General features: G+C 45.0%; 1 protein-coding gene across 13 annotated transcripts in view; it reads left to right on the plus strand.

Annotated features, from left to right (window-relative positions):
* Window positions 1–27,201, plus strand: part of LOC128329859 (poly(rC)-binding protein 3-like) — a 469,417-nt gene that overhangs the window by 257,476 nt on the left and 184,740 nt on the right. For 7 of the 13 annotated variants that reach the window (XM_053261677.1, XM_053261689.1, XM_053261697.1 and 4 more), the window contains one exon: window positions 15,337–15,432. The exons of the other annotated variants lie outside the window; for them this stretch is intronic. The gene's annotated coding sequence lies outside the window, so the exon portion shown is untranslated. The remainder of the gene's footprint in view (window positions 1–15,336; window positions 15,433–27,201) is intronic. 13 annotated transcript variants of the gene reach the window in all.

Raw genomic sequence — 27,201 nt, forward strand, 5'->3', positions numbered from 1 at the left:
ATTCTCTACTATGCATTGTAGCATCACCATTACATAAGTTTTAAAAATCAATAGAGAATTTGACTTTTCCCAGATACTCTGTAAATAATTAAAGGATATGCAGAGTAAACTGTGTCACTGCTTGGAATATATTCTAGTCTTTCAGAAAGATAGTTAAAATGAGAGAAAGAGAGCAAGAAACTCCCAATGGGCCTTAATATTAAGGGTTTCACACTGATTCAAAGACAAACTCACCATTAATAGCCATATTAGCAAGACATCACATTTAACTCACATCACAAGAAGCAAAGTAAGAGCAAATGAATACAATCCTAGCTCTTAAGCGTCAGCTCAGTATTCACAAGCCCTGATTCTCTGTACATAGTGCCAATCTGAATATGTGTACAGTGTCTTATATTATATAATAATAATTATTATTTTTACCCGTAGCCCCTTTGGGGGGCTTCCTAAAGGCTGGGGGGGTTGCATAGATTCCCCCTCACCCCGCTGGCCTCTAGGGCCTCACAGGGACCATTTGAGTATGTGCAGTGGCCGTTTTTAAAAATAATCTCTTTTTTTTAAAGGCCACTGAAAACAAAATGGCCACCACGCATGCTCAAATGGCCTCTGCAAAGCCTGGCATGACCTAGAGTCTCACAGAGGCCATTTGAGCATGCACGGTGGCCATTTTGTTTTTGGCAGCCATTTTCTTTAAAAAAAATTTTTTACAAAATGGTGCCCCCTTCAAGTGGCACCCAGGGCATGTGCCCTGCCTGCCCTACCCCTAGATACGCCCCTGAATCTACTACACCATTTAGGAGACTGGTTTTTGTAGGGCTTGTGTACTTGTGTGAAGGAATGAGGCCTGAACATCCTCTTTTTGTATATTAGACTTCTGTATTGCAATTGTTTTACTTACTCCCTATGTTAAAGATCTGAGCAGGGGTCAAATGTTCACAGCTCCTGTTCTACAGTTTGGTTTTGTAGGGAGAAGAATTATATTGATTTGATTCTGGAGGGAAGACAGGGTATGATTTGACTAGGTATGTTTTAAAATAAGCAAGGGAACTTGAGTTGTGTTGATTGGTTTGTTTGAAAAAATGTGGAGGCTGACTTCAGCAGAGTTTAGTGAAGTACAAGTTGGAGAGCTGAAGAGTCCAAGTGGAGGAGTTGGTTAGTGCAGTGCAAGTTGAAGAGCCGAAGAGAGTTCAAGAGGAGGAATTGCTGTCACAATCTGAGAGAGAATGAGAGCTGATGCTGGAAAGAGAGCTGAGAAATCACAGGGAGACGGCTGAGTCACTCCCAAAGCAGCTGAAGAAACGGTCTGGGACTGAACCCCCAGAACTGGAAAGGAAGAGCAGGATCTGAGGCTGAGCCAGGGACAAGCCAGGCTTGCTGCAGAAGCTGACAAAGGGTGATTGCAAGCAGTCTCTTGGTAAGGACTCTGAGTTAGGGCCCAGTATTAGTGCAGGATAGTTTGGATGTGTTTGCTCGTATTTTATTCCTTCCTTGTGTATAGTTGCAGTTGTGTACTCAATTTCCAAAAGACATATTGATTTGAATTGAACTGTTATAAAGTAAAGTTTTCTTGTGAAGTTAAAAAATTTGTAACTGCTGTCTGTTTCCCCACCCCACACCTGGAAGCCTTTCCACCCTACCCAACTGGTGTGGGGCTGAGGGCGAATCAGTATGTGCAGGGCCTTCTTAACATTTCATATGATTACAGACTCATACTGACTGATGACATACTGTGTAAATAGTGTGAGTGAGTGAGTTTAGACATGTCCAACCAGCTTGGACATATAGTGCATTCGTAAGGAAAAACGTTAAAAGCACAACACATGCCCCTTGCTTCACAGCTCTCACTCAGAGCTTCTGGATTGCAAACCAACTTGAGCATAGTGCATTTACATACTAGATATAGTTTGTTTATTCAGCTGTTTACAGTTAGCTCCACTTTCACTAGGTATGAAGTACTCTATGGATAGAGAGAACTCTTTCTGGCAGCTTTACTGCAGTACAGGGAAATCATTTAAAAAATCAATGCACTGACCAATCCACTTCATATTAAATACACAGAGGCCCCCTGCCACTCTGCCATATATCTGTGCTCAATATCATAGCCCTGTGCCAAGTAGGGATGAGAGCCAGTCTTGTGGTAGCAAGCATGAATTGTCTCATTTGCTAAGGAGGGTCTGCCCTGGTTTGCATTTGAATGGGAGACATATGAGCACTGTGAGATATTCCCCTTAGGGGATGGGGTGGCTCTGGGAAGAGCACCTGCATGCTTGCATGCAGAATGGTCCAAGTTCCCTCCCTGGCATCTCTAAGATAGGGCTGAGAGAGACGCCTGCTTGCAACCTTAGAGAAGCAGCTGCCAGTCTGTGTAGACAAAAATGAGCTAGATGGACAGGTGGTCTGACTCGGTATAAGGCAGCTTCCTATGTTCCAAGCCATTCCAGATTATCTAAAGGGTGGAGCAAAAAGGGGTTGCTTTACCCTTTCTTTATGAAAGCAAAGAGCAGATTCCTCCACATGGGGGGGTGGAATGATGGTCCAAAGTGGGGCTTCAGTTCCAGAAGGTTTTGTAATTTTCTGCCATGGAACAAGCAACTTTTAGGACTTTTTTTAAAAAAGTTTTTAGAAAAAATAAAACATATATTAAATATCAACAGATTGTCCAATCCACTTCAAATTAAATACACAGAGCCCTCTCACATTGCCCTGCATATGTGCCCATTATCAAAGCCCTACCTGTATATCAAGCTATTCCTTAGATTAAAAAAGAGGGTAATTACCACAAAAGGAAAATCCCATACCTTCTATTGCTGGCTCTGAGAAGGAGGAAGGCACAGGCTCAGCACATGGCGGCGGGGCAGGGCAGGGGGAGTGCACAGTGCTCTGATGGGCAGCCAGCGCTGGCCACTATGCCTCCTTTCTTCTCTGCTGCTTTCAGGCAGCCTGCCAGCTCACACTGGAGAGCTTCAGGGAGGCCAGCAGAGAAGCCACTGGAAGCCCCACCTGCCCGCCATACAGCTGATAGTCAGATGGTGGGAGCTGTAGTCAGCCTCCTGTCCCAGCACATGGGGAGCCTTTCAATGGCAGGCAAGTTTCCTGGCCAGCCCCATGCTGCCGTTGTGTGGGGTGCAGAGCAGACATCTCAGAGTCTGTGCTGTCTGCAGGGCAGAGAGCCAGGTGCGGGGCCTGCAGAAGCAGGATGTGTTCACCTTGTTCACCCCACCCTAAGGACAGCCCTGTACATCATTAGTTTATAGGATAGGTTAAACAGCCAAGAGGTGGCCTCATCTAGTATCTTTCATCATCCTTATCCTGACTCAACACAGAGGATTTTTTATGCGGCTCTCCAGTAAGGCAGAAATTAGCTTGGCTTGGGGACAGAAGCACTCTTACCCCCAGACTTTGGGGCCCTAGTCCATGACCTCCAAGCTCCAGGGGGCTCAAAATGTCCAGGGGGGCCTCCTGCTGTCACCCCACGCCCCCTCCATTGCCCTGCTGCACCGAACTGCTGATCTTTTCCATAATTTTAGCTGCCCTGTACACAGCTGGGTGGTGGATGGGGTGAGCTGAGCAGGCCTCCCCCTGTGGCAATGACAATTTTATTTATTTATTTATTTGTTAAATTTATATACCGCCTTTCACTCAAACAATCCCAATGCAGTTTACAGCAAAATTTAAAAACAAGATCATAAAAAAGACACAATTAAAACATTAAGCTAAAAATATAAAACAAATCTGATTAAAATTTTAAAACAAAAGCATAAAAGCAATACAGAGTACAAAGATCAGTAGCAGAGACAATCAAATAAAAGCCTGGGCAAAAAGCCAAAATTTTACACTCTTTCTAAAAGCTGTGATGGAGACCGAGGAGCGAATAGCCACCGGGAGAGCATTCCAGAGTCTGGGGGCAGCAACAGAGAAGACCCTGTCCCGCGTGCACAACAACCGAGCCTCCCTCATTGTCGGCACCCGGAGCAGAGCCCCATCAGAGAACCGGTAAAATCTCCTCATCCCAATTGGCTTTCCTACTGACCAACATTACCTCCGACTTGTCTGGATTCAATTTCAGTTTATTAGCCCACATCCAACCCATCAAGGCCTCCAGCCCCCAATTATGATGATCTATTTCAACTCCACAGGCACACTGGAGTGCCTCGCAGTTCTCAAGGGCTGTTGAGCTGGAAGGACAGGCCCAGCAGTGGCTCCACCCACTGCTCCTGGTGCCACAGGAGGGGGGAGGCCTGCTCAGCTCACTCCCCCCACCCCCGGCCAAAATTACCTAGGTGTGCCACTGCTTGAGGAGCAGTTCAGCTCCAGTATCAATTTGAGCAAGTTTTGGCATATTGGAGAAACAAGGAGACAGGAATACTGTTCGAAACCTTTATTAAGGGTAAAATGGGGGTACAGAAGGGAAATGTTTGATTAGGCAATGCAATGAATATTCCAGCTGAGAGTCTTACTGGAAAAAATTTAGCTCAAGTCCTAATTAAGAGTGAGGCCTGGCTTAAGGCTTGCCATGAAAAGTGCTTGGGAAGCAGTGAGGAATGCAGAGAAGGAAGAGAAGCGGCAAGGAGGCTTAGAAGGGCAAGAGGTTATTTTATCTATCCTTCCCAGGTAAGTTGGTGCATTCGTTGTACATTGGCAGGGAGGCCTCCTCACAGGGAACGGGCAGGAAAGTGGAGAAGAGGAGTGAGGAGCAAAGGGCTACAACTCACGTGCATGAGAGTCTGTAGGATAGCAATCCAAACAGATTGAGGCCACGTGCTTTTGCTAGAGGTAGATATACCTCGGAAAGTGCCCTGAGGCAGTTTCCAAGCCAATTCTGCTTACCCAAAGAAATCTATTGCCCCTCAAACTTAATAACTCTGAGTGTAGCTTGCCCAACAAAGGCAGGAGGGAGCCATGTAAATATGATATACATGGTGACTAGAACTATGCTTGGTTGAGTATCTTAAGACCAGGCTGTCTTCTAGGTGTATGAACTTCTCCAGTCGGTCCTTGCCAGCCATTTTGTTAATTCATGACGAGTTAGGAAATGCGCCACTTATCTGCGTTACTCCCAAAAAGTGCTTTGCTGTTATCTCTTTTAGATGAGGAGATTCCTCCCGTCAGTGAGTTATCTTTGAAGTATGGTCTGAATAGCCTGGCTTACCACATTAGCTAGGTGTGGGTGTGTCCTGGTTTCAGTCTGTCTTGATAGATTCCGTCTAATCTATGCTGTGCTATCGAACTGCTTTGAGCAAGTGTCAATTTCTTTTGACTCGGCGGGGTAAAGTGGGTACTAAGATCATGAGTCTATGATCCAGTGTGATTGAGACACTTGGGTAGATGGGTGCTCTCTGTGTTACCCTGAGATATGGTTTGTTGACAACTTCTCCCATTCAAATGCAAACCAGGGTGGACCCTGCTTAACAAAAGAGACAATTGATGCTTGCTACCACAAGACCACTCTCCTCCCATAAGATAGCCTTAACTCTGGTCTTAAACTTGCAAGCTGTGGGGTTTTTTTTAACCATTAAATATAAAATATAATGCTATTAACTTTTTAGAATCAACACTAAATATTACATGATGAGTGGCGGGGGGGGGGGGAGTTGTAGCCAGCATGGTAATCATACATTTCCTTTACACAAACCAAGGAAATTCTGTGTTTAAAAAACTCTGCCGGTTTAAGACAAGGCTATCTCATTTAATTCAAATTGTGCTCAAATTCCTAATTCTGAGATTAAGCTTTACATTTACATCCCTAATCCCAAATCGTGAAATGGATCCTGTGCTGGTAACCCATCAGTCCAAAGCTGTGACAAGAGGGTTGCCTTGTCCAATGTATACAGTTGAAGTCACAGGGACACATTTTGATAAAGTATCTTAAGGAGCTAATATAGTACAGGTAATTTCATATTTTAAAATCTACAAAGTCCATCCATTTTTGCATGATGAAGAAGCTCCAGAGTCTTATTGTATAAAGAAGCAGCAGAACAGCCAAAGTCTGCACCAGCTCTCTGCTTGTTTGACCTAGTTTGGGTAATTTTCTTAATCCTATTGCTACACTCAAATAAAAAGCTTACAGTAGCATTACTCACTCAGCTGTTCCTGTTTGGCAGCTGATGATTCCCATGAGATTAAGCATTGCATTTAATCAGATACTCTAGTAATAACCTCTGCTTCGGTCTGTCCAGACTAGGCAGCAGTTCCTAATGGTTTTGTCACAGATTTGGTTACACTCTGTATCATATACACAGAGTGACTAACTATGTGTATATGAGGTTTTGTGGTTTTGTGTAAAACTATGTGTAAAAAGTTTTGTATACCTGTACATCATTTAAGATTTATTAACAGTTCTGCTTGTGCAGGAATGTGGATTCTTGATAATAGCAAAATTCAGGTACGGATGAATGCACTCTACTACAGTATGCACTCTAGTGGTGGGAGTTTCATGGTAGCTGCTTGATAGGTGTTTGGAGAGACAAAGGAACGGGTAGTTTTATTTGCTCTGTTCCAGCTGCTAGGAACTTCTTCTGTGTCCTCTTGCTGGAGGGTTCTCTGTGGTCTTCCCTCTCTTCATGGCTGCAGATGTAGGTTGAGGGGGATGTTCTGGCAATACTATACCGAAATTCGGACATCCCCATAACTTTGAGTCATTCCCCCTCCTCCTCCATCTCCATTATTATTATATTATTATGATGCCTTGTTTACTCCAAGTGTGGCTAAGTGTACTGCAGAGGTGCCACCCAGGTCAGGTGCAGCGTGGCACCTGGTTTGTCACATTTTGTGAAGCTGTAATGTTATACTCCATCTTTTAAGAGAGTATGAATTAATGCTCTGAGGGAATAAATGGAAAGGAGAGAAGAAGAAGAAGAAGAAGAAGAAGAAGAAGAAGAAGAAGAAGAAGAAGAAGAAGAAGAAGAAGAAGAAGAAGAAGAAGAAGAAGAAGATAGCATCGTAGTATTTGTGCTGCTCCGAGTAGTGTGGCCTTCTGTAGTTGATGTGTTGCATTGATAAAATTAGAACACATCAACTACAGAAGGCCACAATACTCGGGGCAGCACAAATACTACGATGCTATCTTTAATTTAATTTTTATTTGGTTATCCTAGACCCTTGGAAAGGGCCCAATAATTAAAGTACCAAATCCAGTCAATAACATCTGGTAGACTGTGTGTAAATAGCATAATAAAAAATCATTAAAAAACTGTATTTGTTAGACACTCCATTTCTGGGTGGCTCACAACACATCATTAAAACATCGAATAAAAACACATAAAACATGAAATCACAATATACCTTCCAAAAATTGTTTTGTCCATTTTAAAAATAAAATTTAAAAGGCCTAAGTGAACAGAAAGTTCTTTATCTGGTGTCTAAAAGAACAAAGTGATGATGCCAGGTGAACCTCACTGGGGAGGGAGGCTGTTCCATAAACGGGGTGCAACCATCGAAAAGGCCCTCTCCCTAGTAGCCACCTGCCTCACCTCGTTTGGCAGGGGCACTCGGAGCAGGGCCTCCAAAGAAGATCTTAAGGTCAAAGGTGGGACATATGGGGCAAGGTGCTTTCTCAAGTAACCAGTCCCAAGCCATTTAGGGCTTTAAAAGTTAAAACCAGAACTTTGAATTGGGCCCGAAAATGGACTGGAGCTTATTTTTACTTAGACATGCATAGCATAACACTGTTATTCTCCCAGAATGGGCTAAGTCTCAAACAAACAAGTCCACTTATTCCACCTAAGAGATGTCTTTGGTCATTTCTAAAAATGAACATGAGAACCACTGTTCTCTCTAAAGTGTGCACACATGTGCTCTCTCACAAGTTTTCTGATGTCTGCTCAGTTAATTTTAGATCCTGCTCCGGTTGAATTAGGAAGGCCTCACTCTGAATGCATGTGCGCACACAGAGCCTTGATACTGCTGCCCAGTACAAAACTCATTCCGCACAGAGATGAAAAAAATTAGAGGGACCACTGATGAGAACATAAGAAAAGCTATTCTGGAACAGACCAAATTTCTATCTAGTTCAGCATCTTGTACCTCACAGTGGCCAGCCAGATGACCCTGAAAAGCCCAGAAGCAGGACATTGTTGAATCCAAAGGAAAGAGTTGTGGTATCCAAGGACAAGGCAGTGGAATGGAATCAGGAATATTAACAATTTAATGAGACAGATATTGTGTACAGAGATGCAAGTGCAGACTGCTTTTCCGTGCTTTTGCTCCTGGTTGTTTGTTAGCCCCGCCTCTACTCCAGGACTGGAATACAACTAACTAAATCTGGCCTGGATCATGGAATTTACCAAAAACACCACAGAAAAGACATGTAGGCAAATGGCCTTCTTCCATTGCTTCTTCACAACAACTGGTTCTTACTGCCTCTGTACCTGGAGGCAGCAGCACCAATGGACAGAGCAGAGGTAGTGGAAAATGAGCCGCAGGTGCATCTGATTCCTACTCTCCTCTCCCTGCCCTGACTGCCTTGCTCTGCCTTGCCTTCCTCCCCCCACCCCCTGCAGCCATCACTGCCATGTTAGCCCAGGCATGCAGGATGGCCACTGGGCAAATGTATGTCCCATGTGCCTGATAGGGCTGTGCGAACTGGTTCGGGGGTTGGGGGTTCAGGGGTTTGGGGTTTGGGTTAGAACTCCTGGTCCGGCTGTACTGAACCAACCCCCCCCCCCGCCTCAGTTCTCAAATTATTTTATTTTTTTAAAAAATTACCTGTAACCCCTTTGGGGGGCTTCCTAAAGGCCATGGGGGGTGGTCTGCAAAGGTTCCCCCTCCCCCCACCGGCCTCTTAAGTCACTGCAGCATCCCATCCGGGGCTGATTGTTGGCCCATTTGGGCCTGCAAAAATCGGTGCGGTGGCCATTTTGGAGGCCGCCATGCATGCTCAAGAAGCTGGCAAGGCCTAGGGCCTCGCAGGGGCCATTTGAGCATGCACGGTGGCCATTCTGTTTTCGGCGGCCATTTTAAAAAAATATTTTTTAAAATGGCCACTGCACATGATCAAATGGTCCCTGCAAGGCCCTAGGCCTTGCGAGGCCTCACAGAGACCATTTGAGAATGCACGGCGGCCTCTAAAATGGCGACTGTGCTGATTTTTGCAGGCCAGAATGGGCTGAAAATCATCCCGGGATGGGCTGCGGCGGCGACTTAAGCGGCCGGTGGTGGGGAGGGGGGACTTTTGCATACCACCCATGGCCTTTAGGAAGCCCCCCAAAGGGGACTGAACTGGACTGGACCGGAGCGATTTGGGGGGTGCCAGACTGAACTGGCCCAGTCAGGTTTGGGTGCCGTTCGCACCCGAACCGAACCAGGCCAGCTGGTTCCGTTCACACCCCTAGTGCCTGTCATTAACACGGTAGCAGGCAAGACAAGAAAGAGTGAGCAGCTGGGTCAGGGAGAAGAAAGTGGGAATGAGCCGCACTTGCAGCTCATTTTCTGCTCCACCTCACCTTTTGGGGGCTGCTACTCCCTGGAAGTAGCATAAAGCCATTATGACTAGTAGCCATCGATAGATCTGTCCTCCATGAATTTGTCTATTTCCCTTTTAAACCTATCTAGGCTAGTAGCTATCACCATATATTGTGGCAGTGAATTCCATAGAATATGTAATATGTATCATATATGCTGTATGAAATAGTGTTTACTTATGCAAAATTTTATAAGCCTCTATCATGACCCTCTCCCTGCCACTTAAGTCACCTTTTTTTGAAACTAAAAAGCTCCAGGCAAGTTAGCCTTTTCTCATAGGGAAGGTGCTCCAGGCCCTGGATTGTTCTGGTTGTGCTCTTTTGTAATTTTTCAATTCTATGATATCTTTTTTTGAAACACAACAACCAGAGCCATACACACGTGTGACTACATGATAGATTTGTAGTAGTAGTAATAATAATAATAATAATAATAATAATAATAATAATAATAATAATAATAAATAAAAAATTTGATTTCTATACCGCCCTTCCAAAAATGGCTCAGGGCAGTTTACACAGAGAAATAACAAATAAATAAGATGTATCCCTGTCCCCAAAGGACTCACAATCTAAAAAGAAACATTAGACACCAGCAACAGTCACTGGAGGTACTGTGCTGGGGGTGGATAGGGCCAGTTACTCTCCCCCTGCTAAATAAAGACAATCATCATGTTAAAAGGTGCCTCTTTGCCAAGTTAGCAGGGGTCATTGCAATAATGACAGTTTTATTTTTGATCCCTTTCCTAAAGATCTCTAGCATGGTGTTCACATATTTCACAACTGATGCACACTAGATTGAAGTTTTTGGTGAGCTATCCACTGCAGTCTCAAGATCTATGTATCTCCTGGTTGTTCATCACCTATTCAGACCCCATCTGTGAAACTGAGATTATTTGTCCCAATGTGAATCATTTTATATTTACTTGTATTGAACAACATTCTTGCTTACCCAGTTTGGAAAGACCATTTTGGAGCTCTTTACAATCTGCTCAAGTTCTCATCATCCTAAATAATTTGTTCTTGTCCACAAACCTGACCACCTCATTGCTCACACCTAGCTCCAGGTCATTTATGGACATGTTAAAAAGCACCAATTCCTATACAGTTCCTTGCGGGACTCCACTTTTAACTTCCTTTCATTGTGAATATTGTCCACTTATTTCTCCTATCTGCTTCCTGTTCTTTAACCAGTTACTATCCATAAGAGGACCCATACTAGGACTGATAAGAAGAGTCTGTGGTGAGAGACTTTGTAAAACAAACAAACAATTGAAATTCCAAGTGTCTACTGGGTTACCCCTATCCACATGTTTGCTGACACTCTCAAAGAACTCTAGAAAGTTAGTAAGGCAACATAGGAAGCATAAGAACATAGGAAGCAGACTTCTACTAAGTCGGACCATTGGTCCATCTAGCTCAGTCTTGTCTACACACAGACTGGCAGTGGCTTCTCCAAGGTTGCAGGCAGCAGTCTCAGCCCTATCTTGGAGATGCCAGGGAGGGAACTTGGAACCTTCTGCTCTTCCCAAAGTGGCCCCCGATATCTTCTAGTGCTCACATGTAGTCTCCCATTCAAATGCAACCACCAGGGCAGGCCCTGCTTAGCAAAGGGGACAATTCATGCTTGCTACCACAAGACCAGCTCTCTTCTGATTTATCCATGCAGAAACTATGCTGAATCTTCTTCAGGAAGGTTCTTCCATATGTAGTGATAGTTTATAACTATGTCTAAAGGCATTTCCTTATAATGGCTATTCTTTCTTAGAGAATGGTAATTTGTGGACAGGCCCATGGGCCTGTCAGCTAGCAGTGAGGTTGTGGCCTAGTGTGTTCTTATTGCTGTTCAAAGCTGCAACCATTCTAAACCAGACCTCATTGTTTTGTTTGGTATTGATGGAGCTGAGATCATTACAATATATGTAAGATCATTTTATCTTTTAAAAATGCTTTCCACCTATTTGCCCAGAGCAGGCATTAAGCTAACTGGCCTGTAATTATCTGGACCATCCCTGGGTCCCTTTTTGAAAAATGATGTTACATTCCCCACTTTCCAGTTTATGGTTTAATAGATGGTTTCAGCTTATTTTTAATGTGCTGATTTCTTAATTATTTTCTCTCTATGTTTTGTGTATTGACTTAATGTTCCTTAATAAACTATTACTGGCAGCGTAAAACCTGTTAGGTTTTATCTCTATGGATTTTGTGATAGATTTGAATTGTCATAAGCTCTTTTAGGAGTAAAAAAGGTTCACACTCAGCAGAGCTATCCCGGGTTGTGAGGAGTTTAGTTTCTGCTCCTTCTACTTCAAATCAGTCCCTGGAGTCATTCTGCTGTGATGCTTTTAATGGTTTTTTTGCGAACAAGATCTCCTGTATTCGGGCCGACTTGGACTCCACTATTTCTGCAAGGTCTATGGAGGAGGTGTCCAGCAATCCCTCTTGCAGTATTAGATTGGATCAGTTTCAATCTGTGACTCCTGAGGATATGGACAAGCTGCTTGGGGCAGTGCAGCCTACCACCTGTTCTCTGGATCCTTGCCCTACTTGGCTGCTTCTATCTAGCAGGGAGAATGCTGGAGGTGAGCTAGTTAATAACATAAATGCATCGCTGAGGGAGGGTAGGGTGCCTCTTTATCTGAAGGAGGCAATGGTTATACCACTCCTTAAGAAGCCTTCCCTGGACCTTTTAGCGATGGATAGTTACAGGCCAATCTCCAATCTCCCTTGGTTGAGCAAGGTGATTGAGAGGGTGGAGGCCGACCAGCTCCAGGCAGTTTTGGAGAAAACTGATTACCTAGACCCATTTAAAACTTGCTTTAGAGCTGGCAATGGGGCTGAGGCAGCCTTGGTCGGCCTGATGGATAAACCTTACCAGGGAACCAACGGAGGGAGTGTGACTCTGCTGGTTCTTCTGGATCTCTTGGCGGCGTTCGATACCATCGACCATGGTATCCTTCTGGATCACCTGGGGGAGTTGGGGATAGGGGGCACTGCTTTGCAGTGGTTCCGCTTCTATATCTTGGGTAGATTCCAGATGGTGGAGCTTGGTGACAGTTGCTCTTCTCAACGAGAGCTGTTATATGGAGTCCCTCAGGGCTCCATTCTGTCATCAGTGCTTTTCAATATCTACCACTGGATGATGTCATCTGGGTGTTACCAGTATGCTGGTGATACCCAAATCTACTTCTCCTTTTTATCTTCAGGAAATGGCAGTCATTCTCTAAATGCCTGCCTACAGGCAGTAATGGGCTGGATGAGGGAGAATAAATTGAAGCTGAATCCAAGCAAGATGGAGGTGCTCGTTGTGGGGGCTCAGAATCTGAGGGATGAGTTAGATCTTCCTGTGCTGGATGGGGTTACACTCCCCCAGAAGGAGCAGGTGTGCACCTGATATCTCAGGTGGAGGCCATGGCCAGGAGTGCTTTCTGTCAGCTTCGGCTGATTCAACAGCTGTGCCCATTCCTTGAAGAGGATGACCTCAAGACAGTGGTGCATCAGCCTGTAACCTCCCAGCTTGACTATTGCAATGTGCTCTACGTGGGGCTGCCTTTGTACGTTGTTTGGAGACTTCAGTTAGTTCAAAATACAGCAGCCAGATTGGTCTCAGGGACAACCCAGAGAGACCATATTAAGCCTGTCCTGAAACAGTTACACTGGCTGCCAATATGTTTCCGGGCAAAATACAGTGTTGGTTATTACCCTTAAAGCCCTGAATGGCTTAGGTCCAAGTTATCTTAGAGAGCGCTTTCTTCGGCATGATCCCCACCTCACGTTAAGGTCATCTGAGGAGGTCCATCTCCAGTTACCACTGGTTCGCCTGGTGGCAACTCAGAGGCGGGCCTTCTCTGTGTCAAAAAGTAATAACAATGAACAAAACCAAAACCATTGGCATGTATGAGCTATAGTGATTAACACAAATTGAAAATCTGTCTTCAGTCCCCAGTATGTTGTAGACATTTACAATTTTCCTTCTGAACAAATAGCTAAATTGTAACAATTAAGAACAAGGTTTGGTGTGTTAGGTTATTTATTCTTTTAAAAAAGTGTTAGAATGAACAAAATTCCTTCCAGCTACTATCTTTTATCTCAGGTTTCAATGGAAAGAATTGAAAGCCCAACTATAAAAGGACTTAAAATAGGTGTTTCTAAAGAACCTGCTGACAGAATAAGTACAGTGCTTCATGTAAACCACTCTAATAGCTGGCCGTTAAACATCATCTTTTACTTAAATGTGGCTTTTGTGGAAAACTTCCTTTGTGAGCAAAACTGAACTTTGTACTATAACCAGAGGTGTGATAGTATTCAACGGAGTATTTGTTCAGTTTATTTAATATAGCACTGAAAGCTCATGTTACATTAGACCTGTGGTTATAAATATCACAGAGTAAGGCTTGCTTGATGTTGCAACAATTATTCTGTCCTTAAATTTAGGTATAACTCCCCCCCCCTTTTCTTTATAACTCTATAATTATGTCATAAGGAGGTAGTGTCTAATATTTAATGAATGAAGTATCAATATGAATTTTTATATTTCCTCTAGTAGGTGAGCCTGGGCAAAGTCATTTTGTATAGATTACACTTATAGGAAAGTTCAGTAAATTAAATATTTGTAATATAATGTTCTATTAATGTGCTTGCAAAAGGGAGGTAAAAGAACAGTTTGAAATTTGCAGGATTTCAACTTCAAACATTGTTCATTTTATTGAATAATTACTATATATGATAAATTTAAATAATAGTAAATTTGAGAAAGATCTGCTTTTCTTGGACATGATGCCATTTAGGAATTATTGATCTGGTTATTGAGTTTTAAAATCTGTTGAGAACAAGAACACTTATAATATGCTTATTCTAAATATTCAGAATTTCTTGTTTTTATAAATATATTTTTAACCTTTTCTCAAGCATATTTTAGTATAAAAAATAGTGCACTCAGCTAATTTCAGTGGCAGGATTGTTCATGCAAAATTGGTATCTGTAGGTCATTGGGAAGTATGACTATATTTTGCACAAACACATTCTTCAAAATATATAATACATATTTCTCATGGTGGTGTAGGATGGTGATGTTCTCTCAATCTTCAAGAAAGGTTCTAGGAAAACTGTTCTAAAGAGACTACTGTGCTGCTTGTTGAAAACAAGAATTCTGCAGTTTTGTATGAAATTTTATCTTTTTAAAATATACCTTGCTTCTCCATATTTCATGTCATTTAGACAGGTGTTTCTAAAACTTGCTTCCTCTTATTCCGATGTGTCACAACACCAAATAAAAGACTATTGTAGAGGATTGTCAGCCTCACACTAGAAAAAACTGTGCCTGCCAAATCAGCACGGTGTCTATTCATACTGGTTCTTCTCCCATGGGCATAATCCACTTCGAATTTCAAATCCAGTTAAAATGCATGGGAGCTGAGCAAAAGTACTACTGCTTAGGAAACGCATTAAAAAATGCTTTCAAAAGGGTATAAAAGGCAGAACATTTCCTAGCTCCATACACAGGGCCAGGGGTGATGACATGTTATTCCTGCCAATTCCAAGATCTAGTCATAGTAAAGCACAGTTCAGTGTAGCTGGAAATAAAATTAGTTTATTTTATTTATTTTTACATTTATATCCTGCTCTTCCTCCGAGAAGCTCAGAACAGTGTACATGGATATTTTTATCCTCACAACAACCCTGTGAGGCAGATTAGGCTGAGAGATACATGACTGGTCCAGAGTCACCCAGTGAATTTCATGGTTAAATGGGGATTTGAACTCAGGTCTTCCCGGTCCTAGTCCTACACTCTAACCATTACACTATGCTGGATCTCTTATGTAATATTTATGTAATGTTATTTTGTTTATTGCTAAGGCCCTGAATACTTCCTTTTCAGAACATAAGTAATACTCCAACTTCACCTGACTATTCATTAGTTACAAGAAGGGAAACGTGTGAACAATCACTTAGACGTTGCATAGTCTGCTAGCAGGTAAGTTCATGTAGTCCTTTTTCACATCTGATTTTTGCTTTGATCATCATGGCAGAAAGCAGAGAGGTATATTGTGTCCTGTGTGGTAGGAATGGATTATGATGAATGGTGGACATAAAGGAATCCTATCCATTAATGGACAGACATGAACTGGAGGCAGCAAACGAGGAAGGGAGATCCCTCTTCCTCCTGCTTGCATCCTTGACAAGCAATGTGCCCCTTCTTTGCTTGCGGCCTCTAGTTTGTGCCCATCCCAAGCCTGTCTGAGGCAGGTGATGGAGGGACATATGCAGGAAGAGGGGGAGCAAGCAGGGTGGGGTCAAGCAGGGCAAAGAGTCCACCACTATCTCCCCATGAAGCAAAACACATTGCTGGGGACAGGGGCAAGCAGTGAGTCTGCCTGCCAGCAGAACTCAGCTCAGAGTTTTGACAGCATACTCTAGGGAAGAGTTTCTTAACCTTGGGTACCCAGATGTTCTTGGACTACAACTCCCATCAACCCCAGCCAGTGGGGGGGGGTGTTGATGGGAGTTGTAGTCCAACAATATCTGGGGACCCCAGGTTAAGAACGAAACCCTGCTCTGGGGTAATGATGGTGCAGTCTGATGCAAGGAAGCAGTGGGGGCTAGGGTCTCATTCTGCTGCCCTCAAAATGGCCTTCAAATCTGCCTCATTTCACCTTAAAGGGGAGCCAACCCTGCCAGTGAATGTTCCAGAAGTCAAGGGCCCCATCAAAGAGCTTGTTTTTGGCAGAGGTAGCAACAGCCTCAACATACTTGGTGCATTTAGGATTGAAAGCAAAAAGTGAATTGCATTTTATGTCTTTGAGTGAACTAATAATTGACCAGAATTTAGTTACAGCAGCTGACATACTGTGTAAGAGTAAGCCAGCCTAGTAACATCGCATTTTGGCAGTTTGTGCAAGCTGCACAATTTGCGCAAACACAGGGTTTTTTTTGCAAATTGTTTTACACAAGAGTAAGTCCATTATTAGGCAAACATGCTCTTACACAGTATGTCAGCCACTATGTTTTATTCCCTTTTTTAAACCTATGTAAACTGATTTGAGGAATTTTGTTTAAAAGCTGTATGAAAGTAATAGTAATAGCCACAGATACCAGCAAGGATTTGAACGTTTCCCATAGCAATCAGGGCAGTAGCAGCTGGAGAGGGCGACCTGGGTTTGTGTGAGAGAGAGAGGGACCTTTAAAAGTGAATTAGAAGGTGCTTACCAGCCTTCCTGTCGCACCTGCAAGCTGCCTCAAATAGTGGCACTCCACCCAGCATCCCGTGCAGTGATGGTGTGGATCCAACACTCACCTGGCCTCTGTACATGTGCAGAGGCCAGTGAGTGCTGGAGCTGCTCTGCCACTGTGCGGGATCCCAGCACCCCCCCCCCCCCGATTGCCCTCACTGGCTGCCACTGAATCAGGGACTCCCAACCATTTTTTTAAACAAGTGTACCTCTTCTGTCATAAAAGCCACTTAATGGCATAGTAGGGAAATGCTTGACTAACAAGCAGAAGGTTGCTGGTTCAAATCCCCGCTGGTATGTTTCCCAGACTATGGGAAACACCTATATTGGCCAGCAGCGATATAGGAAGATGCTGAAAGGCATCATCTCATACTGCATAGGAGGAGGCAATGGTAAATCCCACCTGTATTCTACCAAAGACAACCACAGGGCTCTGTGGGCGCCAGGAGTCGACACCGACTTGAGGGCACACTTTACCTTTACCTTACCTCTTCTGTCACAAACCTTTAGTTCATGTAGCCCATACAGATAGTGTGTATGTGTGTGCACATTTAAGAACATCCCTGCTGGATCAAGCCCAAGTCCAGCATCCTGTTTCACACAGTTCTTGGAGCCCACCAGATGCCTCCAAGAAGCCCACAGGCAGGGAGTGAAGGCTTTCCCCCTCTCCTGCCGTTGCTCCCCTGCAACTGGTACAGTTAAATCTTATAGTTAGGATACCGACTACTCTTGTCCCTGGCTTATATCCAGACTAAGTTAGCAATAGCACTAGCACTTACATTTACTCTTTACATTTACATTTAGCACTTACAAGTTACTCAGGAGTACTCCCACTGAAATCAATGGGCCTATTAATTTCAATGGGAGTACTCAGTGCTCTTTTTCTAATGTCTGTCAGTCACGCTGAGGGAGGGGGTACACTGAGTCAGGAGAAGCGGAAGAGGGTTTTTACCCTCCTCACTTATCTTCTGTGGTAGACACATCACTGAGGATACCTTGGCTTCAAGCTGGCAGTCATCAGATGGGGAACAAATAGTAAGGCTGCAGCATGGAGAGGCAGGAAGGCTCTGAGTATCCCTTGGGAGCACTTCAAGTACCCCTAGGGGTACTAGTACCCTCTGTTGGGAACCCCTGGGTTAAATCACACATAGGTTCATCTCTTTTAGAATGAGAAAATATCTTTGCAAACTGAGTCTCATAATTGCCATGCCTGAATCTCATCCATTAACAAAGAACATTTTAGCTTTGGGCCGTTGTTCAGGTTGTTGAAAAGGAGTGCTTAGGAGCTTTATGAAGGATGGTATACTAATGGCTGAAAATAGAAAGAACGCTAAGAACTATGTGGTCAGTTAGGACATCGATATCATGCACATATGTCATACAGTAGGGTGCTCCTTTTTCAAATGACCAGCTCCAAACCTGTTTCTATTCTTGGCATTGGTCCCAACCAGCAAGCTTTCATGCCTTTGCTCCTACTGTGGGACAGAATGACTAAATTTATTTATCACTGTCTACCCGATTAGTGCTGGGTGGTGAATTCCATTGAACCAGAATACTGGTCAGAGTTCCTTTCTTCACACTAATGGACACTTGAGGTATTGCTACTTCAGTAATCCTCAGGTAACACCTGCTCAGCATTACTCTGTAGCCATATTTTAAGAAAAACAAAAATAGAGATTTTGATGAAATTGGTCTTAGAGGAAGCAATAAAGAACTCTAAATGTTTATCTTACCAAACCATAGAAGATGGTATCCTTTCTCCCATTTTTTAATCCCGCAGTAAATATCCCATCTTCATCTTGCTGTTATCACTGATCTAAGTATACCTGTTCCTCTAATATAAGCTTATTACTATCACCAAACAGGGATGTGCGAACCAGCTTGACATCAAGCCGGTTCAACATTGAGCCAGCCTGGCTTGAGGACGCACCCTTGAGCCGGGAGAGGCCTGGTTCAGCTCAAGGTCAAGCCGAACCACCCCGAACCAGCTTGTGGCAGGTTTGGGGGTTCAATATGAATTTTTAAAAATGTACTGCCTTGCGGGGTTCTGCCACAGCCACAGGGGCTCTATAGCAGTTCTCCCTCCCCCTGTCGGCCTCCGCCCAGTCTTAAGAGGGCCATTTTGAGCCATTTCAGCCCTTTCTTTGTTGGCAGCAGCCATTTTGAAGGCCACCATGCAGGCACACTGGCCATTTGCATGGCCAGCTCTGCATACATGGCAGCCTTCAAAATGGCCACCACCATAACAAAAAGGGCCAAAATGGACCCAAAACAGGCCCTTTTAAGACCAGTGGGAGGCTGGTGAGGGAGGGGAAATGCTGGAGGCAGGCCCCCCCCCCCGGCAAGGCCTCCGGAGGTGGTAATTTTTTAAAAAAAAAATCCCGTTGAGCCAGGCCTGAACTGGTTCGGACTTGACTACTGAGGAAGGGATACCTGATTTGTGGTGAAGAAGCCCAAAAACGCTTTCCCCCCCCCCACAAGCAGGCTGCCTTCCTTGGGTGGCCAGATCCTGCCAGTAGCTCTGAGGATCAAGTTGCCGGGATGCGCCACCCTGCGTCACCCTGCCCCCTGGAGCTCAAATAATGCACCACGCGAGTGCATGGTGCATTATGGGGATCCCCTCCCCGAGTCTGCCAGCCATGGCTGCAAGCAGCCGCAGTTGACACACCATCAAATAAATGGGGGTAGGAGAGCGCTTGCTCTCCTAACCTCATTTTGAGGGGAGGCTTCTTAAGCGGGTTTTTTTTTTAAAAAAAAAGTCACACTGTACTCATGTACAGTATCAGAAGAGTTTGCCTACAAATCCCACCCTGGTGTTGACACTCCCCAAAAGCCTCATGCTGCTGCACTCTCCATGCTTACAAGATTTGTCTGAAAAGGCAAATACCATAAATGTGACGGAAATTGTTTCTATGATTGGAAGGCTGGGGTGCAATCATGTTTACAGTATTCGCCTCTTCAAACAAATCTCGTAAACACTGAGAGTGTGGCAGCATGAGGCTTTTTGAGATCGTCAGCACTCAGTACCAGGGTGAGATTTGCAGGCACTTCCTTGTGATGCTGTACATGAGTACAGCATCCTCCCCCTTTTTTAACATCTGAAGCGAGCTGTCTCTCATAAATAAGGACGCAAGTCTCTCTCCCACTGTCATGTAATACAATTCTCTTGTGGTGAGTATCAAGGATGGATGTCAGGGCTTTCACTATTAGGAAGATTGTAAACAATGGACAGAAGAAGCCAGTCTGCAGTCAGATGAGGAGGGAATGGTGATTCCCTCATTGCTTGTATATCCGATAGGCAGGCTGTTACCTGCTAGATCTGCTTTCCATCTATGTGTCTTCTGTTAGAAGTGAGAATTCTAAAGGATTGCACTTAGCACTGCAGTAACCTCTTCTAGCCACTAGAAGCATGATGAACATAAGAACATAACAGCAGCCCTGCTGGTTCAGGCCCAAGGCCCATTGAGTCCAGCATCCTGTTTCACACAGTGGCCCACCAGATGCCTCAGAGAAACCCACAGGTAGGAGGTGAGGGCATGCCCTCTCTCTTGCTGTTGCTCCTCTGCAACTGGTATTCACAGACATCTTGCCTCTGAGGCTGGAGGTGGCCTATAGCCTCCAGAAAAGTAGCCATTGATAGACCTGTCCTCCATGAATTTGTCTAAGCCCCTTTTAAAGCCACCCATGCTGGTGGCCATCATCACATCCCATGGCAGAGAATTCCATAGACTGATTATGTTCTGTGTGGAAAAAGTACTTCCTTTTGTTGGTCCTAAAATCCCCAGCCTCCAGTTTCAGGGGATGACCCCTGGTTCTAGTGTTGTGAGAGAGGGAGAACATTTCTCTCTGTCCACTCTCTACTCCATGAATAATTTTATACACCTCTATCATGTCTCCCTGTAGTCACCTCTTTTCAAAACTAAAAAGCCCCCGATGCCGTTGCCTTGCCTCATAAGGAAGCTGCTCCAAGTCCCTAATTATCTTGGTTGCCCTCTTCTACACCTTTTCCAGTTCTGCAATGTCCTTCTTAAGATACGGTTTCCAGAACTGCATGCGGTACTCCAAATGTGGCTGCACCATAGACTTGTATAAGGGCATTATAATATTAGCATTTTTATTTACAGTCCCCTTCCTAATGATGCCTAGCATGGAATTGGCCTTTTTCACAGCTGCTGTGCACTAACACTTTCAACGAGCTGTCCTTGATGACCTCAAGTTCTCTCTCCTGGTCAGTCACTGACAGCTCAGCCCCCATCAGTGTATATGTGAAGCTGGGGTTTTTTTTTGCCCCAATATGTATCACTTTACACTTGCTTACATTGAACTGCATTTGCCATTTTGTTGCCCACTCACCCAGTTTGGAGAGATCCTTTTGGAGCACCTCACAATCTATTTTGGATTGGTTCTGGAGTGCAGACTGCACACCCTCGCTTGTCCACAGTTCCACAAACACCCCAGTCTCTGCATCCAATCAAAGTTTGGCACAGGCCTTTCTTGCTGCATTCCCAGGTTGGCTGTTCCCCATTGTGCTGGTGGTACCAGTGCCACTAGTTGATGGTGTAGTGCAGTGCTGGTACTGCATGGCAGTTTGGAGCACCTAGTATTTATTTATTCATTCATTCATTCATTCATTTCATTAATATACCGCCCCATCCAAATGGCTTTGGGTGGTGCACAACAATAAAAATAAAACCCACAAATCAGTCCTTTTAAAACCAATCATTACAGAATAATTTAAAAACAGCATAAAACCTGTTTAAAAACAAGCATTACAGAACAATTTAAAAACAGCATAAAGCCATTAACAATTAAAACATTTAAAACAGTTTAAAAACCCTGAAAGGCCAGGCCAAACAGATAGGTTTTAAGGGCTCTCCTGAAAGCCAACAATGAACTCAAACTACAGATTTCTACTGGGAGTATATTCCACAGCCGAGGAGCAGCTATAGAGAAGGTTCTAATTGTGGGGCCATTGAAAAAGGTCGTTGACCACCAAACTCCAGTATTCATGCGAATGGGAATCTGGGTGGATGTAAAGATGGGGCTGTCTCTCACATGCAAGCTTGTGCAGCACTGGACGTGCATGGGTGTGGCCAGGCAACTCATGCACACATAGCAGGCCAGGTGCAGGGACATGCCCCCAAGGCCTTTGCAAAAGTATCTACTGAGGGCAGGCTGCAATAGCCCTGTAGAGAGCTTCAAACCTATAGGCAGCTGCAGGAGAAGAGATAGCACCAAGGACAACTAGAGTGGGCATTGATGACAGATTCATGGAATGCTCCTAGGGAGTGACAAGGCGGGTGGGGGCGGGCGTCAGCATGCCAATGGGTAGCCTTGGAGGCCCCCTCGGCTCACATATGTACCCTACTTTTGAACCAGGACAAGATTCCTCTTGCACACTGACTCCCTCAGCTGCTGAAATTAGTACGTACCCTTTCCTACATCATGAGGCTGCTGTAGAAGGAGGACAATAGGAGGTGCACCTGCAGGCAAATGGGGGCTTCCTCCCCCATCACATTCTTAGCACCCCCTCCCAGTTAAATCTTAAATGTAGACTCGATCTCCAGGAGGGTTTGAAATGTTTGATGGGCACCCCTCAGTGGTTGCCAGCAGCATTTCAACTTTCACACAAAAACCAGGAGGCTGTGTGACTATAAAAAAATATTTGTAATATTTTGTGGGATGAGCAGAGCAATGCCGAGCTGTGCCCCCTGCTTGTGACACCAAGAAAATCTTTCATCCAGCAGCCAGAGAAGAGTGCTTTTGCTCTGGGCGCATTGGCATCCCATGCCCACCACCTTTCATCTGTGTGGGACCCCACAAATGAGAACTGCACCAGGTGCCCGCCTTTTGTACAGGTTTCACCTTTCTAGTGCTTTCCCCCTTCAATTGGCAGGCTGCATGGTGGGAGCACAGACTGTGTGGTGAGGGGCATGGATGTTTTACAGGCTGACCTCCTGCAAAACTTCATTCAGGATGTCGCGGTCCCAATGCAGGGGTGCAGTGCTTTTATACTATGCAGCAGTATGTTGTGCACACCTCGCTTTCTGCAAAAACAGCCCCCTGTATGGCTTAAACAGCACAGTGGGTGAATTGGCATGTAGGTATGACTCCCCAGTTGTCACCATCCCTGTATTTCTTTCCTGTATTAGTAGGTGGCCACCCAGTTCCTGGGGAAAGCAGCAGAAAGCTGGCAAACCTCAAAAAGATTGTGCCACTTTATATACTCCAGCTGTGAGGCCATAGTGTCACTGCTGCCAGGCAGAAGTGGGAAGAGAAAGGAGGATGGAGGTGTGATGCTTTCACTGAGGGGTGGCCATCGAGAAGTGCAGCAGCCATGGAGTGGATATGTTCCTGGCCAAGTCTGGGCCACCCTTTCTATGATTGCAGTTCCAGAAGCAACACAAAACTGCAGTCATAGTGGAGTCAGCGTTAGGGTGTAAGGCTGACACCCCCAAACCTCAGGTTGGAGTGGCGAAACTCACTACAAACTGATGGTTCAAACTGGAGTTTTGCTAGGGAAACCGCAGGTCACTTTCGCCACAAAACCGCAGTTTCATTGCACTTAACAGGAATTCTAACCTCTGCCCCATTTAACTGTGGTTTCGCATTATGTGCAAATGGGGCCAATGTCTCTTCCATCACGTGTCCACTGTCTCTTCCATATATGCGTCTGTGTAGATTTTAACTTCATGCAACATTATATTTAAATGACAATTCCTTAGGCATTTACTTCAGTTTGCTTTAAACACATTATTGCAAACTTTTTCTAGTGTGAAGTTACGCTAGTCTGTGAAAAGGAACAAAAAGAAGGTGCTGGTGGTAGTGGTATGCGAATGAGACAAGATAAACTTCAGTAGGTCTATAAATAAATAGCATTTACATCCAACCCAACAATTGCACAGTATGAAGTGTAATTATTATAGACAAGTGCTACTGATCCTAATCTGCACTTGCCCTAGTTACAGCAGGTGCTAAATGTAATATGTTTTGTTATAATCAATGTTTCCATTGATGTTGGCAGTGTTTGTTTCTCCAAATCTGATAAGTCAATCAGTGCCTGATCGCAAAAGGATAGCAAATTAGGACCCTGAATTTCACAAGTGCTGAACAAGATGTAGTACCTATGTCAGAAACCACACAAGAGAAATACTTCTAAACTAGATGTACATGCAAACATTGTGAGTTTTATTGTACAGGCACAGAAGTGTCTGTGTATGATGGGTGGAGAGATAAAACAGCATTCTGTTTCACCCCACCGATCCCCACTGACCTTCTGTGGCTTCTCCATTTTCTGTTTGCACTATTCATATGCTGAAGGGGAATTTTTACACTCAGAATTGCCTGCTGAACACGTGTATCAGCATTGGGTTTTTTAACTGAACCAGTGGGGAAATGGTGAAGTTATGAGGAGCATAAGTTGCAAAGCAGACATGAAATTGCAAGAGTTCAGTTGGATCTCTCCCCTGCCCCTCATCTTTATAATGGGATTTTCTCCATCCAAATAGGAAAGCCAAGAGAGACTCAATTTCTCTGGAAAGTTCTCTTTAGGTGGTCTGTCTTCCGTATGAGTCTCCATTGTGGGTTTGTTGAAATAAATATGTTTTGAATTTCTACTAATTAAGAAAATAGATGGCTTCGTAACATCAAATTTGCACGTGCTCAGATCAGTCAGAATGTTTGGGAGGAGAAAAGGGGAAGGGGAAGGGAGTGATTGGGCATAGAAGGGAGGGGGAAGTAAACAGTCTCTCCTCTTGTCTTTAGTCCTGGAAATAGCTATGAAAGGCCTCTCTGTCAGTGCTGGCTGGTAAAATCTTTCCCCCCTCCCTGAATAGGAGAAATGTCTTGAGAATAAAGGGTAAACATTACAGTTGAATGGTTTAACTCATGTCTCTGAGGTTGCATGACAGACAGACATTCAAGAAGTGCAACTTTGCCGAGCATATGTGGTGGAAGCAACACCTGTAGATATTATGCATGTATTTCAGCTGCTTAGCAGCCAAAACTTTAACCAATACAGTTCCTATCTCCAAATGCTGTGGGAAACTCTATTCTTCTTCTTCTTCTGTCTTCTTCTCTCCCTCTTTCCTTCCACCCTTTCCCCAACCTAGCTTTTTGTCTCTCTTTCCTCTTTCTCCTGAATTCGGGGTTTCCCAGCCTTGGGTCCCCAAATGTTATTGGGACTGCAACTCCCTTTGGCATTGTGAATGGGAACGAATGAAGTTGTAGTCCAACAATATCTTGGGGCTCAAGACTTCTGCGTTATGTACACTCAACAGAGAGCGAACCACCAAGCTCAATTCTGCACTCCCTTCAGAGAGGCGCTTAGGGCAAGTGTCCAGCTCACCCACCCCTAAGGTCAGCTCCTTCTGTGGGGGAAAAGAACGTTTCTATGTGGCAATAGAGTAAACTGTTTTATACAGGACTAGTATTTTTAAGCCCGTTATAATAACGGGCGCTAGCCTCCCCCCACTTTTTGTGTGTGCGTGTGTGTGTGTTTTGTGGTTTTGTTTTTTTAAAATCTCTCTGTCTCTCTCTCTCTCTCTGTTTGTTTCTCACTTGCTCTTTGTCTTTGTTGTCCTCCAAGTTTTTTTCCCCCTCTCCCCTCTCCCTTGTCCCTGTGTCTCTCATTTTTACCTCCTTTTGTTGGCTTCTGAAGTGGGGGGCTTGCCTGGCTTGCCAGCCACACAGCAGGCTCATCTGGTGAGGGGCTACACACTCCACTTGGCTGTGGAAGCACTCCAGGGCAAAGAGACACAGGTGTGGTGGGGCTTGTTCCTTATGCTGTCGGTCAATAAACTGCTGTTCTCGATTTGTACAACCTGCCTGGAGCCTGCTTTTGTGTCAGTTGGGCGAAGAAAAGTCCTTAAATGAAGAGGGAGAGAGGAGCTCGCAAGCAGAGCTCCTCTCTGAGCAAAGCCTCTTCCTGAACTGGCGCTTTGGGCACGAAGGACGCCTATTGGGTCCTTCGCGTCCATAGTGTCAGTTCGGGCAGAGCCCGAAGTTGGGAGGGAGGGTGGGAGTTCGGCGGCAACGGCAGCGGCTGTTTTTTTTTTTTTTAAATGCTTTCTACGATCTCCGCTCGGCCCCCAGTCCCGGCCTCCGTCTCCCTGGCCCGGTCTGCGTCTCCTCTTGCCGAGGCGGCGGCTCTGCCGCCGCCTCGGCCATTTCCCCCCGCCGTCTCTTCTCCGGCTTCGTGGCGGCCGCTTGGCTGCTCCGCTGTTCGTTTTGGAAATGCCACCCACGGATGTTTGGGTTCCGCCGCCGCCTCTGTCTTCAAGCGGCTGCTGAAGCCGCATCTGTCCTCGCTGCCTGCGGGTGATCTGGTCCCACCGCCGCCTCTGTCTCCAAGCGGCTGCCGAAGCCGCATCTGCCCTCCCCGCGGCCGGACAGAGTCAAAAACATGGCCGCCTTTTGTCTGTCTCCATTCTGCCTTGGCCGTCCTGCACATGCGCTCCGCGCATGCCCAGAACGGCCCAGGGGAGGCACGGACACATGCTTGGTGTCCGTCCACGGACGGACACTAAGCTTTTTATTAGAGAGGATTATCAGTCCCTTGCATCAGAATTCAGAATCTGAAAGCTTGACAATAGGAGTGTGCACGGTTCGGTCCGGCACAATAGAACAGACCGGTCCGGATGGGCGGGGGACTGTTTCTTTAAGCGGGGTGGTGGTGGTAGTACTTACCCCCCCCCCCCGCCGCTCTTCCCCCTCCGGCACTGGTCCATTGAAAAATCTTCTTGGGGCGGCAGAGTTCCTCCCTGCCGCCCCTGCCCCCGTCGTTGTTTGTATTAGGCTTCAAAGAGACGAGCTTTGTAAAAACTTTGTAAAGGCTTTAAACTTTGTAAAGGCTGAAAAGAGACAAGTGCTAGCGGTGCGCATGTGCCCTCCTCTCGGCGCGTGCGCTCGTCTCTGATGCTGCCGCGCGCTGTGACGTATGCGGCGCGCGCACGGCAGCATCAGAGACGAGCGCGCGCGCCAAGAGGAGGGCGCATGCGCGCCACTAGCGCTCGTCTCTTTTCAGCCTTTACAAAGTTTAAAACCTTTACAAAGTTTTTACAAAGCTCGTCTCTTTGAAGCCTAATACAAACAACGACGGGGGCAGGGGCGGCAGGGAGGAACTCTGCCGCCCCAAGAAGATTTTTTAACGGACCAGCGCCAGAGGGGGAAGAGCAGCAGGGGGGGTAAGTACTACCCCCCAGCTTAAAGAAACAGTCCCTCCCGTGCCAGACCGGGGGCCCACCGGACCATGCACACCCCTACTTGTCAATCTCTTCTTTTCATAAGGTAGTCAGAGAGTCAGAGCTATAACAACATTAATTTCCTTAGAAATGTATGATAAAAGAAAATAAAGATGTGCTTAATAAATTATTTCTCTGCACAGTCAGTTTCTGCCATGCCTTGGTTATTTTTATATTTCATCACTGAATGTTGAAATATTTCATTCATCCGGATACTAAAAGCAACAACAGTAGCTCACACAATTTACAATTTGTAATCATTCTCTATTACCA

The sequence above is a fragment of the Hemicordylus capensis genome, chromosome 6 (genome assembly GCF_027244095.1).
Source record: "Hemicordylus capensis ecotype Gifberg chromosome 6, rHemCap1.1.pri, whole genome shotgun sequence".
NCBI classification, from domain to species: Eukaryota; Metazoa; Chordata; class Lepidosauria; order Squamata; family Cordylidae; genus Hemicordylus; species Hemicordylus capensis.